The sequence below is a fragment of the Ambystoma mexicanum genome, chromosome 8, assembly GCF_040938575.1.
Source record: "Ambystoma mexicanum isolate Mex_15411 chromosome 8, UKY_AmexF1_1, whole genome shotgun sequence".
NCBI lineage: Eukaryota > Metazoa > Chordata > Amphibia > Caudata > Ambystomatidae > Ambystoma > Ambystoma mexicanum.
In genome coordinates, this window is record NC_090929.1 from 77836777 (window position 1) to 77853713 (window position 16937).

At 62.6% G+C, this 16937-nt stretch overlaps 1 long non-coding RNA gene across 1 annotated transcript in view; it reads left to right on the top strand.

Annotated features, from left to right (window-relative positions):
- The first annotated feature begins 2170 nt into the window (after nt 1-2170).
- Nucleotides 2171-16937, top strand: part of LOC138473528 (uncharacterized) — a 179250-nt gene continuing 164483 nt past the window's right edge. Inside the window, exon 1 of the long non-coding RNA XR_011268766.1 lies at nt 2171-2248. This is a non-coding gene — a long non-coding RNA (uncharacterized lncRNA). The remainder of the gene's footprint in view (nt 2249-16937) is intronic.

Consider the following 16937-nt stretch of genomic DNA (forward strand, 5'->3'; position numbering starts at 1 on the left):
GTGAATCAATGAATATAGAATGAAGGTTGGATGTACGCTCTCTATCACTCCATAAAAGCATTAACAGGGGTAGAAATGTAATGAGAGACTGCGGTATGAACACAGAAGAGATTAGTATGAATGAATGCGCTGCACATAATAAAGGTGCTAATACAAGATCTGCTGAATGTATAAGTCAGAATGATTCAGATGAGAGATATAATGTGTGTGAGGGCTATATGAAAAAGTCTTCGCAAAATAAAAGAAATGCCAAACAGGATGGTAATAGGAATACAATTGGAACTGCTAAAAAGCAGAGCAAGAAAATTGCCCAAGCTGCCATGTATAGGGAGAAAAGAGAAAATCATGCTAATAACGGCTGCATCATTTCTGCATACCAGGTAATGCTCATAGAAGGCGACACAGGGAATTCCCTCCCGGCCCTAGCCACCCCAAGAATCTTCCACAAATAGATTACCCCCCAGCGCTAGTGAGTGCTACCAACATCACGCGGCTGTCGAGGGACCCACAAACAAAAAGAATAAGGCAAAATATGAGGCACATGATATTCGCCAATATCTGTCTGGCTCAAATGTTACTTGATTATACCCCCAAGGGATTACAGCACAAATTGGTGGCGCTTGAGAAATGTGCACATGAGAATGGGCTGAAAATCAACTTGGGTAAAACGAAAATCATTGCCTTTCTGGGAAGATCTAAAAGCCTAGGTTGAAAGAATCTGAGATGGACCATTGCTTTTCAGAATATTGAACTGGTGGAATGCTACAGATATCTGGGTGTTGTTGCTGATCAGAAGTTGAGTTGGAACCAACAGTGGATAGAGACCAAACCAAAAATAAGTGCATGAAAATAATGATGGCACTAAGCCACTTTATAGGAAGACAAGGTGGACGTTCCCTAAGTACCATCCTATTGATCTACTCTGCTAAAGTTGTCCCCTGTCTCTTATATGGTGCTGAAATATTGGGTAAGAAATTCATACAAGAACTGAATAGCTTTGAAGGGAAAATAAATACTAACAATCCTATTCAGATAGCGTAGATCACTCCCGACCGAATGTATACTATTAGAGTGCAGCTTAATGGCTATAGAAGAAACTATGGAATGCAAAGCTGCAATGCTCTATGCCAAATTATGCACTTTAGATAATGATACTAGTATCGTTGGATTAATGAGAGCATCCAGAGGCCTTGATAATAGCGGCAAACTCTGTGCGTTGGGATACCTTAGACTTATCATAAATGGGCAAGGAGCGAGCTGACGAGAAGCTGAATCTAATGCACATTGGAATTAAGCGCCAATTGAAACAGGCTATATTTGATGCTGGAAAAGAAAGAGACATGGAACAGCTAACAACACAGGTGAAAAGTGGTACATTTATTCAACACTGGTTGAGACTCTCTGAAATTCTCAAATAATTGTCTGCGTTCCCAGATAGTAAATCGATCAGGCGAATTTAACATGTCCGATACGTTGGAAATAGTTGGTGCTAAACGAAGAATCACAAGAAACAGTCGGTGGTGTAGATTATGTGGAATGTAAAAAATTGAAACAGCTGAGCATATACTATGCTACTGTGAGAGTCTTAATATGCTAAGACTGAAATATCTGAAGGCCTACGACAACTCTTGGGACCTTGAATATGGTAAAGAAATGTGGGGAACACTTTTAAAAGGACATGATGTAAATTTAATTTCCATATGATGAATTTTTGTGATTTATGTCTGCACATTCTTAGACAATTATCTGATAGTATATTTTAACACTAGGCCTTTTTAGTTGGTTTGTTGTTTTTAGCGTAGGGCTCTTTTATCTTTATAATATTTTTAAACCTGTGTTATCTGTTTAGATCTGTCTAAAGCCTTTGTTGGCTGAATGCATATTTATTAAATAAAATAAATACATTAATCACCCACATACATGCATTCTATGTATGTGACAGGGTCAGGGGCTTGACACTGTCAGCGGAGAACAGGGACCCCTCCTGACCTGTGATAGGTGGCCAACTAGTGTGTATACCAGAGCCAGTCCTACCCCAGAGGCAGAATTACTGGAGTTTGGAGGGGGACATACCCTGCCCATGTGGAGTGTGCATTGTGTATGAATGCTTGTTCCCCCATCTCTTCCACAATACCTGTCAGCCTCTCTTCTGACCAGAGTTTTTTTTTTCAGAACTGTAACTCCCAGAATGCACCTTGGTGAAACCAGGAACACACAGACTGGAACCAGGGGGTGGAATCGAGACCAGGTATGGCATGTACTGGGATTTTTCCTTCCAAAAAGGGATGAGAAACCGAACACATGACCCAGGGGAATGGTCGAGTGACAGAAAATGAACCGAGAGTGAGAAGGGACTACAAGAGAACAGGGAAGACACAGAAATCCTCCCCAAACCAAGGACAGAGCAAAACTCACAAGTGCATGGAGAAAGTCACAAGGAAAATGAGAAGCCTGAGCACAAGACGGCCACTCTGCAAATGGTGATTGAAAAGGTGGCAGGGCTAAAACCCTTCTTAAACCCTTGCAGAGGAATTCCCAACCCCTTTGAGGGAGAGCTTAGCCAGAGATTGGCCATGAGGGAGCATGTGACCAGGGAGACTAATGGGAGCCGGGAGAGGTGTTGGAAGGGGGTAGGCTGGGCTATAAAAGCTCAGCCAGCCCAGAGGAGATTGAGATTGAAAGGTGTTTGGCTCAGGTCAGGTGGAGCGGTGGTCGACCAAGAGGCCAGGCAGAGGGAGGGCGGTGGAGTGATAGGTGACTGTGGCAGTGTTCTGAGAGAGTGGAGGTATAATATTGTGTGTTTGTATATGTGGGAGAGTGATAGCAGTTGAGTGTAGTGTGCTGAGGGTGTGTGTGTGTTTGTGTGTGTGTGTGTGTGTAATAGGCTAGTGCAATAGAGATAGAGAGAAAGAGGGGAAGAAGTATGTAGGGATTTAGAGAGGGTAGGAGGGTAAGCGCAAGTGACAGAGAGTGTGGGGGCAGGAAAGTGGTGACAAGGTGAAAGTGGTAGTAGGAGTAATATTGGGGGAGAGAGGAATGGTGTGGGATGAGATAGGTGGAGAGAGTGTGATAAGATCAGGAGACAGACAAGCAGACAGGGGTCATTGATGGAGAGAGGTGAGAGGATAGGGGTGCAAGTAGCGAGAGAGGAGGTGGGAGAGGTGAGAGGATGAAGGTGCAGGAAGTGAGAGGGTAGCGGAAGAGAGGTGAAAGTAGAAGGAGGGGATAGATGGCGAGGGCGGAGGCATATAAGTGAGAGGGCTGAGCAGATAGGAGGCGAGAGGAGAGTGGTGCAAGTAGCGAGAGAGGACTAGGAGAGGTCATAGGATGGAGGTGCAGGAAGTGAGAGGGGAGCGTAAGGGAGGTGGAGGTAGAAGGAGGTGGGAATAGATGGGGAGGGAGGAGGTATAGAAGTGAGAGGGAGGAGGAAAGGGGAGGGGTGGCGAGAGGGGTGCAAGTAGCGGGAGAGGAGGTGGGAGAGGTGAGAGGATTGAGGTGCAGGAAGTGAGAGGGTAGCGTAAGAGAGGTGAAGGAGGGGGCACCGATGGGGAGGGAGGAGGGATAGCAGTGAGAGGGAAAAGGAGATAGAAGGCGAGAGGGGCGTAAGTAGCGATAGAGGAGTAGGAGAGGTGAGAGGATGGAGGTGCAGGAAGTGAGAGGGTAGCGTAAGAGAGCTGAAGGTAGAAGGAGGGGAAATAGATGGGGAGGGAGGAGGGATAGAAGTTGGAGGGAGGAGGAGATAGGAGGCGAGAGGAGAGGGGTGCAAGTAGCGAGAGATGAGTAGGAGAGGTGAAAGGATGGAGGTGCAGGAAGTGAGAGGGTAGCGTAAGAGAGGTGAATGAGGGGGGATAGATGGGGAGGGCGGAGGGATAGAAGGGAGAGGGAGGAGGAGATAGGAGGCAAGAGGAGAGGGGTGCAAGTAGCGAGAGAGTAGCAGGAGAGGTGAGAGGATGGAGGCGCAGGAAGTGAGAGGGTAGCGTAAGAGAGGTGAAGGTAGAAGGAGGGGGAATAGATGGGCGAGGGAGGAGGGATGGAAGTGAGAGGGAGGAGGAAAGGGGAGGGGAGAGGAGAGGGTTACAGGTTGAGAGCAAGGGGGATGCGGAAGATCAGAGGGAGGAGAGAGGAGATAGAGACAGAGTGAGAGATAGATACTGACAGAGTGGGACATAGAAAGTGAGGAATAGGGGCATTGAGACATTCCCTGTGGGAGCTAGATAGTGAAGGCCACTGCCTTTAGGTTTCCCTTCCACATTAGAAAAGACATAGGCCCTCATTAGGACCCTGGCGGAAAGGGGTTTACGCCGGCGTAAACCATGGCGCCCCTTTCCGCCTGAGTACGAGTTCCCTTAGCGCCATGGTGATTTTAACGCCTGCTTTTAGCAGGCGTTAAAATCCATGGCGCTAAGGGACCTTGGCCCTCATTACGACCCTGGCGGAGGTCCATGGTGCAATTTGCACCATGGACCATGGCGCAGAGCTGCCAACTCCGCCATGGGGGTTGGCGGACTTACCACCCCATTCCGACCTTGGCGGGGCGGTAAGTCCCCAATCCCCATTTACCCTTCCCCATTCCCATTTTTGCCCCATAGGGTATAATGGGAGTGGGGAAGGCGTTAATTACGCCACCGTAAATTACGGTGGCGTAATTAACAACAGGTCCCGTAGCGCCATGGATTTTTCCGCCCGGAAAAACCAGGCGAGAGAACCGCCATGGCGCTACGGGAACTCGTAGTAAGGCGGAAGGGTACGCCATGCATTACGCTGGCGTAAAACCCTTTCCGCCAGGGTCGTAATGAGGGCCCTTGTTGTTAATTACGCCACCGTAATTTACGGTGGCGTAATTAACGCCTTCCCCACTCCCATTATGCCCTATGGGGCAAAAATGGGAATGGGGAAGGGTAAATGGGGATTGGGGACTTACCGCCCCGCCAAGGTCGGAATGGGGCGGTAAGTCCGCCAACCCCCATGGCGGAGTTGGCAGCTTAGCGCCATGGACCATGGTGCTAATAGCACCATGGATCTCCGCCAAGGTCCTAATGAGGGCCATAGACAGTAAGGGTTACTGCTCTTTAGAATATGTTGGGGATATTCTGGGGTCTAGGGGTGCCTGAGTTAGGGTGTATGGAGCCCCGGGGGAGGTTAAGGGAGCCATAGGACCCCTTAGTTTCAAACATTCCAGTCTTCCCAGACCTGCACGGTAAAACTACTCTTTGTCTGTGGGTTTGTGGATGCCATCTGTGACGTGACAGCTGGACCACATTTTTCGTAGGACCCATCCATATTCTGTGGGTGGCAGCTCTAATGTGGGAATGGGTGAACGATAATTATTTGTAAATTAATGTGGCAAAATCAGCGATCATGATATTTGCAAATGCCAAAAGAGTGCGTAGATTTAGGGGTTGATTCATGGAATTAATGTGCGCTGAAAATTCCCGCACAGAGGTGCCAAAACGTGCAAGTGCGAAAATCGCAGGAAAACCAGCGCACAGCGATTCATGGAAGTCCGTGCGCGAGAAAAACATTGGATGTGCGCTAAAAATGTGCACCGTGCACGCTGGCGCACAGGTCATCCAACAGCGTGCCCGACGGCCACTGCGAAATCGCACATAGCGCGGCGCACATCACAAAAGTAGGAGGAACACGGGGCGTAACACTCGGAATGGGGAACAACGCGTGAAAATATGGGCGTCACGGGGGAAGTACAGGAGGCAAGTGCGCGGAACGCCCACACGCTCGCCTACAACCCGTATTCATGGAATCGAATAGGGCAAACCAGCGCACGGTCAAAGACGCGCACAGGGCCAAAAACCAAACAAGTACGCCACAAGAAAGCAGGCGGTAGCGCCCCTGCGACTGAAAAAAATGTGCGCCAAAATGTGCGCTAACAAAAAGCACCCATATACAGCCATGATGAATGGCCCATACAGTGGCCCTCTAAGACAAATGAGGTGCAAAGGGGCACCGACAAACACGGACACCCGCTGTGTGAAAAAAAACGTGTGCGCGTGTTCCTGGGTGCGCGGGAAGTTCCACACGCGATTAGCCTGGGTACGTGTACTTCGGGGTGCGCGGGAAGTTCCACACGCGATTAGCCTGGGTACGTGTACTACGGGGTGCGCGGGAAGTTCCACACGCGATTGGCCTGGGTGGGTGGGGGTGCGTGGGAAGTTCCACACACGATTGGCCTGGGTACGGGTACTACGGGGTGCACGGGAAGTTCCACACGCGATTGGCCTGGGTACGTGTATTCCGAGGTGCGCGGAAGATTCACACGCGATTTCTGCAGGGTACGTGTATTTCGGTGGTGCCGGGGAAATCTACACGTGATTTGGCCATGTGGGTCCCCCCAGGTGTTCCCTCTACACCCTCCACGGCCTCTGCAGGCAGCCCACACCACAGGGTACTACCCTGCACCCCTGCTCATGTCCCACAGGCAACCCATCCACCATGGCCATGCCCACCAGCCAACCCACATGTCACCTTGCACTACTGATCACAAACACATGTCTCCCACCACCCCCACCCCCCAGCCACCAGGGGCAGCCTCCACCAGGCCCCCACTCATGTCTCCCACCACCCACACCCCCCAGCAGTGCAGGAGCAGCCTCCACCAGGCCCCCACTCATGTCTCCCACCACCCCCACCCCCCAGCAGTGCAGGGGCAGCCTCCACCAGGCCCCCACTCATGTCCCCATGCACCCCCACCCCCCAGCAGTGCAGGGGCAGCCTCCACCAGGCCCCCACTCATGTCTCCCACCACCCCCACCCCCCAGCCACCAGGGGCAGCCTCCACCAGGCCCCCACTCATGTCTCCCACCACCCCCACCCCCCAGCAGTGCAGGGGCAGCCTCCACCAGGCCCCCACTCATGTCTCCCACCACCCCCAACCCCCAGCAGTGCAGGGGCAGCCTCCACCAGGCCCCCACTCATGTCCCCTATTACCCCCACCCCCCAGCAGTGCAGGGGCAGCCTCCACCAGGCCCCCACTCATGTCTCCCACCACCCCACCCCCCAGCAGTGCAGGGGCAGCATCCACCAGGCCCCCACACATGTCCCCATGCACCCCCACCCCCCAGCAGTGCAGGGGCAGCCTCCACCAGGCCCCCACTCATGTCTCCCACCACCCCCACCCCCCAGCAGTGCAGGGGCAGCCTCCACCAGGCCCCCACTCATGTCCCCATGCACCCCCACCCCCCAGCAGTGCAGGGGCAGCCTCCACCAGGCCCCCACTCATGTCTCCCACCACCCCCACCCCCCAGCCACCAGGGGCAGCCTCCACCAGGCCCCCACTCATGTCTCCCACCACCCCCACCCCCCAGCCACCAGGGGCAGCCTCCACCAGGCCCCCACTCATGTCTCCCACCACCCCCACCCCCCAGCAGTGCAGGGGCAGCCTCCACCAGGCCCCCACTCATGTCTCCCACCACCCCCACCCCCCAGCAGTGCAGGGGCAGCCTCCACCAGGCCCCCACTCATGTCCCCTATTACCCCCACCCCCCAGCAGTGCAGGGGCAGCCTCCACCAGGCCCCCACTCATGTCTCCCACCACCCCCACCCCCCAGCAGTGCAGGGGCAGCCTCCACCAGGCCCCCACTCATGTCCCCTTGCACCCCCACCACCCAGCAGTGCAGGGGCAGCCTCCACCAGGCCCCCACTCATGTCTCCCACCACCCCCACCCCCCAGCCACCAGGGGCAGCCTCCACCAGGCCCCCACTCATGTCTCCCACCGTACCCACCCCCCAGCCACGAGGGGCAGCCTCCACCAGGCCCCCACTCATGTCTCCCACCCCCCAGCCACCAGGGGCAGCCTCCACCAGGCCCCCACTCATGTCTCCCACCACCCCCACCCCCCAACAGTGCAGGGGCAGCCTCCACCAGGCCCCCACTCATGTCTCCCACCACCCCCACCCCCCAGCAGTGCAGGGGCAGCCTCCACCAGGCCCCCACTCATGTCCTCTATTACCCCCACCCCCCAGCAGTGCAGGGGCAGCCTCCACCAGGCCCCCACTCATGTCCCATATTACCCCCACCCCCCAGCAGTGCAGGGGCAGCCTCCACCAGGCCCCCACTCATGTCCCCATGCACCCCCACCCCCCAGCAGTGCAGGGGCAGCCTCCACCAGGCCCCCACTCATGTCTCCCACCACCCCCACCCCCCAGCCACCAGGGGCAGCCTCCACCAGGCCCCCACTCATGTCTCCCACCACCCCCACCCCCCCAGCAGTGCAGGGGCAGCCTCCACCAGGCCCCCACTCATGTCTCCCACCACCCCCACCCCCCAGCCACCAGGGGCAGCCTCCACCAGGCCCCCACTCATGTCTCCCACCACCCCCACCCCCCAGCAGTGCAGGGGCAGCCTCCACCAGGCCCCCACTCATGTCCAACTCATGTCTACCACCACCCCCACCCCCCAGCCACAAGGGGCAGCCTCCACCAGGCCCCCACTCATGTCCCCTATTACCCCCACCCCCCAGCAGTGCAGGGGCAGCCTCCACCAGGCCCCCACTCATGTCTCCCACCACCCCCACCCCCCAGCCACCAGGGGCAGCCTCCACCAGGCCCCCACTCATGTCCAACTCATGTCTCCCACCACCCCCACCCCCCAGCCACCAGGGGCAGCCTCCACCAGGCCCCCACTCATGTCCAACTCATGTCTCCCACCACCCCCACCCCCCAGCAGTGCAGGGCAGCCTCCACCAGGCCCCCACTCATGTCCCCTATTACCCCCACCCCCCAGCAGTGCAGGGGCAGCCTCCACCAGGCCCCCACTCATGTCCCCATGCACCCCCACCCCCCAGCAGTGCAGGGGCAGCCTCCACCAGGCCCCCACTTATGTCTCCCACCACCCCCAGCCACCAGGGGCAGCCTCCACCAGGCCCCCACTCATGTCCAACTCATGTCTCCCACCACCCCCACCCCCCAGCCACCAGGGGCAGCCTCCACCAGGCCCCCACTCATGTCTCCCACCACCCCCACCCCCCAGGGGCAGCCTCCACCAGGCCCCCACTCATGTCCAACTCATGTCTCCCACCACCCCCACCCCCCAGCCACCAGGGGCAGCCTCCACCAGGCCCCCACTCATGTCTCCCACCACCCCCACCCCCCAGCCACCAGGGGCAGCCTCCACCGGGCCCCCACTCATGTCTCCCACCACCCCCACCCCCCAGCAGTGCAGGGGCAGCCTCCACCAGGCCCCCACTCATGTCTCCCACCCCCCCCACCCCCCAGCAGTGCAGGGGCAGCCTCCACCAGGCCCCCACTCATGTCCCCTATTACCCCCACCCCCCAGCAGTGCAGGGGCAGCCTCCACCAGGCCCCCACTCATGTCTCCCACCACCCCCACCCCCCAGCAGTGCAGGGGGAGCCTCCACCAGGCCCTCACTCATGTCCCCATGTACCCCCACCCCCCAGCAGTGCAGGGGCAGCCTCCACCAGGCCCCCACTCATGCCTCCCACCACCCCCACCCCCCAGCCACCAGGGGCAGCCTCCACCAGGCCCCCACTCATGTCTCCCACCACCCCCCAGCCACGAGGGGCAGCCTCCACCAGGCCCCCATTCATGTCTCCCACCCCCCAGCCACCAGGGGCAGCCTCCACCAGGCCCCCACTCATGTCTCCCACCACCCCCACCCCCCAGCAGTGCAGGGGCAGCCTCCACCAGGCCCCCACTCATGTCTCCCACCACCCCCACCCCCCAGCAGTGCAGGGGCAGCCTCCACCAGGCCCCCACTCATGTCCTCTATTACCCCCACCCCCCAGCAGTGCAGGGGCAGCCTCCACCAGGCCCCCACTCATGTCCCATATTACCCCCACCCCCTAGCAGTGCAGGGGCAGCCTCCACCAGGCCCCCACTCATGTCCCCATGCACCCCCACCCCCCAGCAGTGCAGGGGCAGCCTCCACCAGGCCCCCACTCATGTCTCCCACCACCCCCACCCCCCAGCCACCAGGGGCAGCCTCCACCAGGCCCCCAATCATGTCTCCCACCCCCCCAGCAGTGCAGGGGCAGCCTCCACCAGGCCCCCACTCATGTCTCCCACCACCCCCACCCCCCAGCCACCAGGGGCAGCCTCCACCAGGCCCCCACTCATGTCTCCCACCACCCCCACCCCCCAGCAGTGCAGGGGCAGCCTCCACCAGGCCCCCACTCATGTCCAACTCATGTCTACCACCACCCCCACCCCCCAGCCACAAAGGGCAGCCTCCACCAGGCCCCCACTCATGTCCCCTATTACCCCCACCCCCCAGCAGTGCAGGGGCAGCCTCCACCAGGCCCCCACTCATGTCTCCCACCCCCCCCACCCCCCAGCCACCAGGGGCAGCCTCCACCAGGCCCCCACTCATGTCCAACTCATGTCTCCCACCACCCCCACCCCCCAGCCACCAGGGGCAGCCTCCACCAGGCCACCACTCATGTCCAACTCATGTCTCCCACCACCCCACCCCCCAGCAGTGCAGGGCAGCCTCCACCAGGCCCCCACTCATGTCTCCCACCACCCCCACTCCCCAGCAGTGCAGGGGCAGCCTCCACCAGGCCCCCACTCATGTCCCCATGCACCTCCGCCCCCCAGCAGTGCAGGGGCAGCCTCCACCAGGCCCCCACTCATGTCCCCATGCACCCCCACCCCCCAGCAGTGCAGGGGCAACCTTCTACCAGGCCCCCACTCATGTCAAACTCATGTCTCCCACCACCCCCACCCCCAAGCCACCAGGGGCAGCCTCCACCAGGCCCCCACTCATGTCTCCCACCACCCCCAGCCCCCAACAGTGCAGGGGCAGCCTCCACCAGGCCCCCACTCATGTCTCCCACCCCCCAGCCACCAGGGGCAGCCTCCACCAGGCCCCCACTCATGTCTCCCACCACCCCCACCCCCCAGCAGTGCAGGGGCAGCCTCCACCAGGCCCCCACTCATGTCCCCTATTACCCCCACCCCCCAGCAGTGCAGGGGCAGCCTCCACCAGGCCCCCACTCATGTCCCCATGCACCCCCACCCCCCAGCAGTGCAGGGGCAGCCTCCACCAGGCCCCCACTTATGTCTCCCACCACCCCCAGCCACCAGGGGCAGCCTCCACCAGGCCCCCACTCATGTCCAACTCATGTCTCCCACCACCCCCACCCCCCAGCCACCAGGGGCACCCTCCACCAGGCCCCCACTCATGTCTCCCACCACCCCCACCCCCCAGCCACCAGGGGCAGCCTCCACCAGGCCCCCACTCATGTCTCCCACCACCCACACCCCCCAGCAGTGCAGGAGCAGCCTCCACCAGGCCCCCACTCATGTCTCCCACCACCCCCACCCCCCAGCAGTGCAGGGTCAGCCTCCACCAGGCCCCCACTCATGTCCCCATGCACCCCCACCCCCCAGCAGTGCAGGGGCAGCCTCCACCAGGCCCCCACTCATGTCCCCATGCACCCCCACCCCCTAGCAGTGCAGGGGCAGCCTCCACCAGGCCCCCACTCATGTCCAACTCATGTCTCCCACCACCCCCACCCCCCAGCCACCAGGGGCAGCCTCCACCAGGCCCCCACTCATGTCTCCCACCACCCCCACCCCCCAGCAGTGCAGGGGCAGCCTCCACCAGGCCCCCACCCATGTCTACCACCACCCCCACCCCCCAGCCACCAGGGGCAGCCTCCACCAGGCCCCCACTCATGTCTCCCACCACCCCCACCCCCCAGCAGTGCAGGGGCAGCCTCCACCAGGCCCCCACTCATTTCCCCATGCACCCCCGCCCCCCAGCAGTGCAGGGGCAGCCTCCACCAGGCCCCCACTCATGTCCCCATGCACCCCCACCCCCCAGCAGTGCAGGGGCAGCCTCCACCAGGCCCCCACTCATGTCTCCCACCACCCCCACCCCCAGCAGTGCAGGGGCAGCCTCCACCAGGCCCCCATTCATGTCCAACTCATGTCTCCCACCACCCCCACACCCCAGCCACCAGGGGCAGCCTCCACCAGGCCCCCACCCATGTCTCCCACCACCCCCACCCCCCAGCCACCAGGGGCAGCCTCCACCAGGCCCCCACTCATGTCCAACTCATGTCTCCCACCACCCCACCCCCCAGCCACCAGGGGCAGCCTCCACCAGGCCCCCACTCATGTCTCCCACCACTCCCACCCCCCAGCCACCAGGGCAGCCTCCACCAGGCCCCCACTCATGTCCCCATGCACCCCCACCCCCCAGCAGTGCAGGGGCAGCCTCCACCAGGCCCCCACTCATGTCCCCATGCACCCCCACCCCCCGGCAGTGCAGGGGCAGCCTCCACCAGGCCCTCACTCATGTCTCCCACCACCCCCACCCCCCAGCAGTGCAGGGGCAGCCTCCACCAGGCACCCACTCATGTCTCCCACCACCCCACCCCCCAGCCACCAGGGGCAGCCTCCACCAGGCCCCCACTCATGTCTCCCACCACCCCCACCCCCAGCAGTGCAGGGGCAGCCTCCACCAGGCCCCCACTCATGTCCCCTATTACCCCCACCCCCCAGCAGTGCAGGGGCAGCCTCCACCAGGCCCCCACTCATGTCCCCATGCACCCCCACCCCCCAGCAGTGCAGGGGCAGCCTCCACCAGGCCCCCACTCATGTCTCCCACCACCCCCAGCCACCAGGGGCAGCCTCCACCAGGCCCCCACTCATGTCCAACTCATGTCTCCCACCACCCCCACCCCCCAGCCACCAGGGGAAGCCTCCACGAGGCCCCCACTCATGTCCTACTCATGTCTCCCACCACCCCCACCCCCCAGCCACCAGGGGCAGCCTCCACCAGGCCCCCACTCATGTCCAACTCATGTCTCCCACCACCCCCACCCCCAGCCACCAGGGGCAGCCTCCACCAGGCCCCCACTCATGTCTCCCACCACCCCCACCCCCCAGCCACCAGGGGCAGCCTCCACCAGGCCCCCACTCATGTCTCCCACCACCCCCACCCCCCAGCAGTGCAGGGGCAGCCTCCACCAGGCCCCCACTCATGTCTCCCACCACCCCACCCCCCAGCAGTGCAGGGGCAGCCTCCACCAGGCCCCCACTCATGTCGCCTATTACCCCCACCCCCCAGCAGTGCATGGGCAGCCTCCACCAGGCCCCCACTCATGTCCCCATGCACCCCCACCCCCTAGCAGTGCAGGGGCAGCCTCCACCAGGCCCCCACTCATGTCCAACTCATGTCTCCCACCACCCCCACCCCCCAGCCACCAGGGGCAGCCTCCACCAGGCCCCCACTCATGTCTCCCACCACCCCCACCCCCCAGCAGTGCAGGGGCAGCCTCCCAGGCCCCCACCCATGTCTACCACCACCCCCACCCCCCAGCCACCAGGGGCAGCCTCCACCAGGCCCCCACTCATGTCTCCCACCACCCCCACCCCCCAGCAGTGCAGGGGCAGCCTCCACCAGGCTCCCACACATGTCTCCCAGCACCCCCACCCCCCAGCAGTGCAGGGGCAGCCTCCACCAGGCCCCCACTCATGTCTCCCCCCACCCCCACCCCCAGCAGTGCAGGGGCAGCCTCCACCAGGCCCCCATTCATGTCCAACTCATGTCTCCCACCACCCCCACCCCCCAGCCACCAGGGGCAGCCTCCACCAGGCCCCCACCCATGTCTCCCACCACCCCCACCCCCCAGCCACCAGGAGCAGCCTCCACCAGGCCCCCACTCATGTCCAACTCATGTCTCCTACCACCCCCACCCCCCAGCCACCAGGGGCAGCCTCCACCAGGCCCCCACTCATGTCTCCCACCACCCCCACCCCCGAGCAGTGCAGGGGCAGCCTCCACCAGGCCCCCACTCATGTCCAACTCATGTCTCCCACCACCCCCACCCCCCAGCCTCCAGGGGCAGCCTCCACCAGGCCCCCACTCATGTCCCCTATTACCCCCACCCCCCAGCAGTGCAGGGGCAGCCTCCACCAGGCCCCCACTCATGTCCAACTCATGTCTCCCACCACCCCCACCCCCCAGCCACTAGGGGCAGCCTCCACCAGGCCCCCACTCATGTCCAACTCATGTCTCCCACCACCCCACCCCCCAGCAGTGCAGGGCAGCCTCCACCAAGCCCCCACTCATGTCTCCCACCACCCCCACTCCCCAGCAGTGCAGGGGCAGCCTCCACCAGGCCCCCACTCATGTCCCCATGCACCCCCGCCCCCCAGCAGTGCAGGGGCAGCCTCCACCAGGCCCCCACTCATGTCCCCATGCACCCCCACCCCCCAGCAGTGCAGGGGCAACCTTCTACCAGGCCCCCACTCATGTCCCGTACACCCCCACCCCCCAGCAGTGCAGGGGCAGCCTCCACCAGGCCCCCACTCATGTCAAACTCATGTCTCCCACCACCCCCACCCCCAAGCCACCAGGGGCAGCCTCCACCAGGCCCCCACTCATGTCTCCCACCACCCCCAGCCCCCAACAGTGCAGGGGCAGCCTCCACCAGGCCCCCACTCATGTCTCCCACCCCCCAGCCACCAGGGGCAGCCTCCACCAGGCCCCCACTCATGTCTCCCACCACCCCCACCCCCCAGCAGTGCAGGGGCAGCCTCCACCAGGCCCCCACTCATGTCCCCTATTACCCCCACCCCCCAGCAGTGCAGGGGCAGCCTCCACCAGGCCCCCACTCATGTCCCCATGCACCCCCACCCCCCAGCAGTGCAGGGGCAGCCTCCACCAGGCCCCCACTTATGTCTCCCACCACCCCCAGCCACCAGGGGCAGCCTCCACCAGGCCCCCACTCATGTCCAACTCATGTCTCCCACCACCCCCACCCCCCAGCCACCAGGGGCACCCTCCACCAGGCCCCCACTCATGTCTCCCACCACCCCCACCCCCCAGCCACCAGGGGCAGCCTCCACCAGGCCCCCACTCATGTCTCCCACCACCCACACCCCCCAGCAGTGCAGGAGCAGCCTCCACCAGGCCCCCACTCATGTCTCCCACCACCCCCACCCCCCAGCAGTGCAGGGGCAGCCTCCACCAGGCCCCCACTCATGTCCCCATGCACCCCCACCCCCCAGCAGTGCAGGGGCAGCCTCCACCAGGCCCCCACTCATGTCCCCATGCACCCCCACCCCCTAGCAGTGCAGGGGCAGCCTCCACCAGGCCCCCACTCATGTCCAACTCATGTCTCCCACCACCCCCACCCCCCAGCCACCAGGGGCAGCCTCCACCAGGCCCCCACTCATGTCTCCCACCACCCCCACCCCCCAGCAGTGCAGGGGCAGCCTCCACCAGGCCCCCACCCATGTCTACCACCACCCCCACCCCCCAGCCACCAGGGGCAGCCTCCACCAGGCCCCCACTCATGTCTCCCACCACCCCCACCCCCCAGCAGTGCAGGGGCAGCCTCCACCAGGCCCCCACTCATGTCCCCATGCACCCCCGCCCCCCAGCAGTGCAGGGGCAGCCTCCACCAGGCCCCCACTCATGTCCCCATGCACCCCCACCCCCCAGCAGTGCAGGGGCAGCCTCCACCAGGCCCCCATTCATGTCCAACTCATGTCTCCCACCACCCCCACCCCCCAGCCACCAGGGGCAGCCTCCACCAGGCCCCCACCCATGTCTCCCACCACCCCCACCCCCCAGCCACCAGGGGCAGCCTCCACCAGGCCCCCACTCATGTCCAACTCATGTCTCCCACCACCCCACCCCCCAGCCACCAGGGGCAGCCTCCACCAGGCCCCCACTCATGTCTCCCACCACTCCCACCCCCCAGCCACCAGGGCAGCCTCCACCAGGCCCCCACTCATGTCCCCATGCACCCCCACCCCCCAGCAGTGCAGGGGCAGCCTCCACCAGGCCCCCACTCATGTCCCCATGCACCCCCACCCCCCGGCAGTGCAGGGGCAGCCTCCACCAGGCCCCCACTCATGTCTCCCACCACCCCCACCCCCCAGCAGTGCAGGGGCAGCCTCCACCAGGCACCCACTCATGTCTCCCACCACCCCACCCCCCAGCCACCAGGGGCAGCCTCCACCAGGCCCCCACTCATGTCTCCCACCACCCCCACCCCCAGCAGTGCAGGGGCAGCCTCCACCAGGCCCCCACTCATGTCCCCTATTACCCCCACCCCCCAGCAGTGCAGGGGCAGCCTCCACCAGGCCCCCACTCATGTCCCCATGCACCCCCACCCCCCAGCAGTGCAGGGGCAGCCTCCACCAGGCCCCCACTCATGTCTCCCACCACCCCCAGCCACCAGGGGCAGCCTCCACCAGGCCCCCACTCATGTCCAACTCATGTCTCCCACCACCCCCCACCCCCCAGCCACCAGGGGAAGCCTCCACCAGGCCCCCACTCATGTCCAACTCATGTCTCCCACCACCCCCACCCCCCAGCCACCAGGGGCAGCCTCCACCAGGCCCCCACTCATGTCCAACTCATGTCTCCCACCACCCCCACCCCCCAGCCACCAGGGGCAGCCTCCACCAGGCCCCCACTCATGTCTCCCACCACCCCCACCCCCCAGCCACCAGGGGCAGCCTCCACCAGGCCCCCACTCATGTCTCCCACCACCCCCACCCCCCAGCAGTGCAGGGGCAGCCTCCACCAGGCCCCCACTCATGTCTCCCACCACCCCACCCCCCAGCAGTGCAGGGGCAGCCTCCACCAGGCCCCCACTCATGTCGCCTATTACCCCCACCCCCCAGCAGTGCATGGGCAGCCTCCACCAGGCCCCCACTCATGTCCCCATGCACCCCCACCCCCTAGCAGTGCAGGGGCAGCCTCCACCAGGCCCCCACTCATGTCCAACTCATGTCTCCCACCACCCCCACCCCCCAGCCACCAGGGGCAGCCTCCACCAGGCCCCCACTCATGTCTCCCACCCCCCCACCCCCCAGCAGTGCAGGGGCAGCCTCCACCAGGCCCCCACACATGTCTCCCAGCACCCCCACCCCCCAGCAGTGCAGGGGCAGCCTCCACCAGGCCCCCACTCATGTCTCCCACCACCCCCACCCC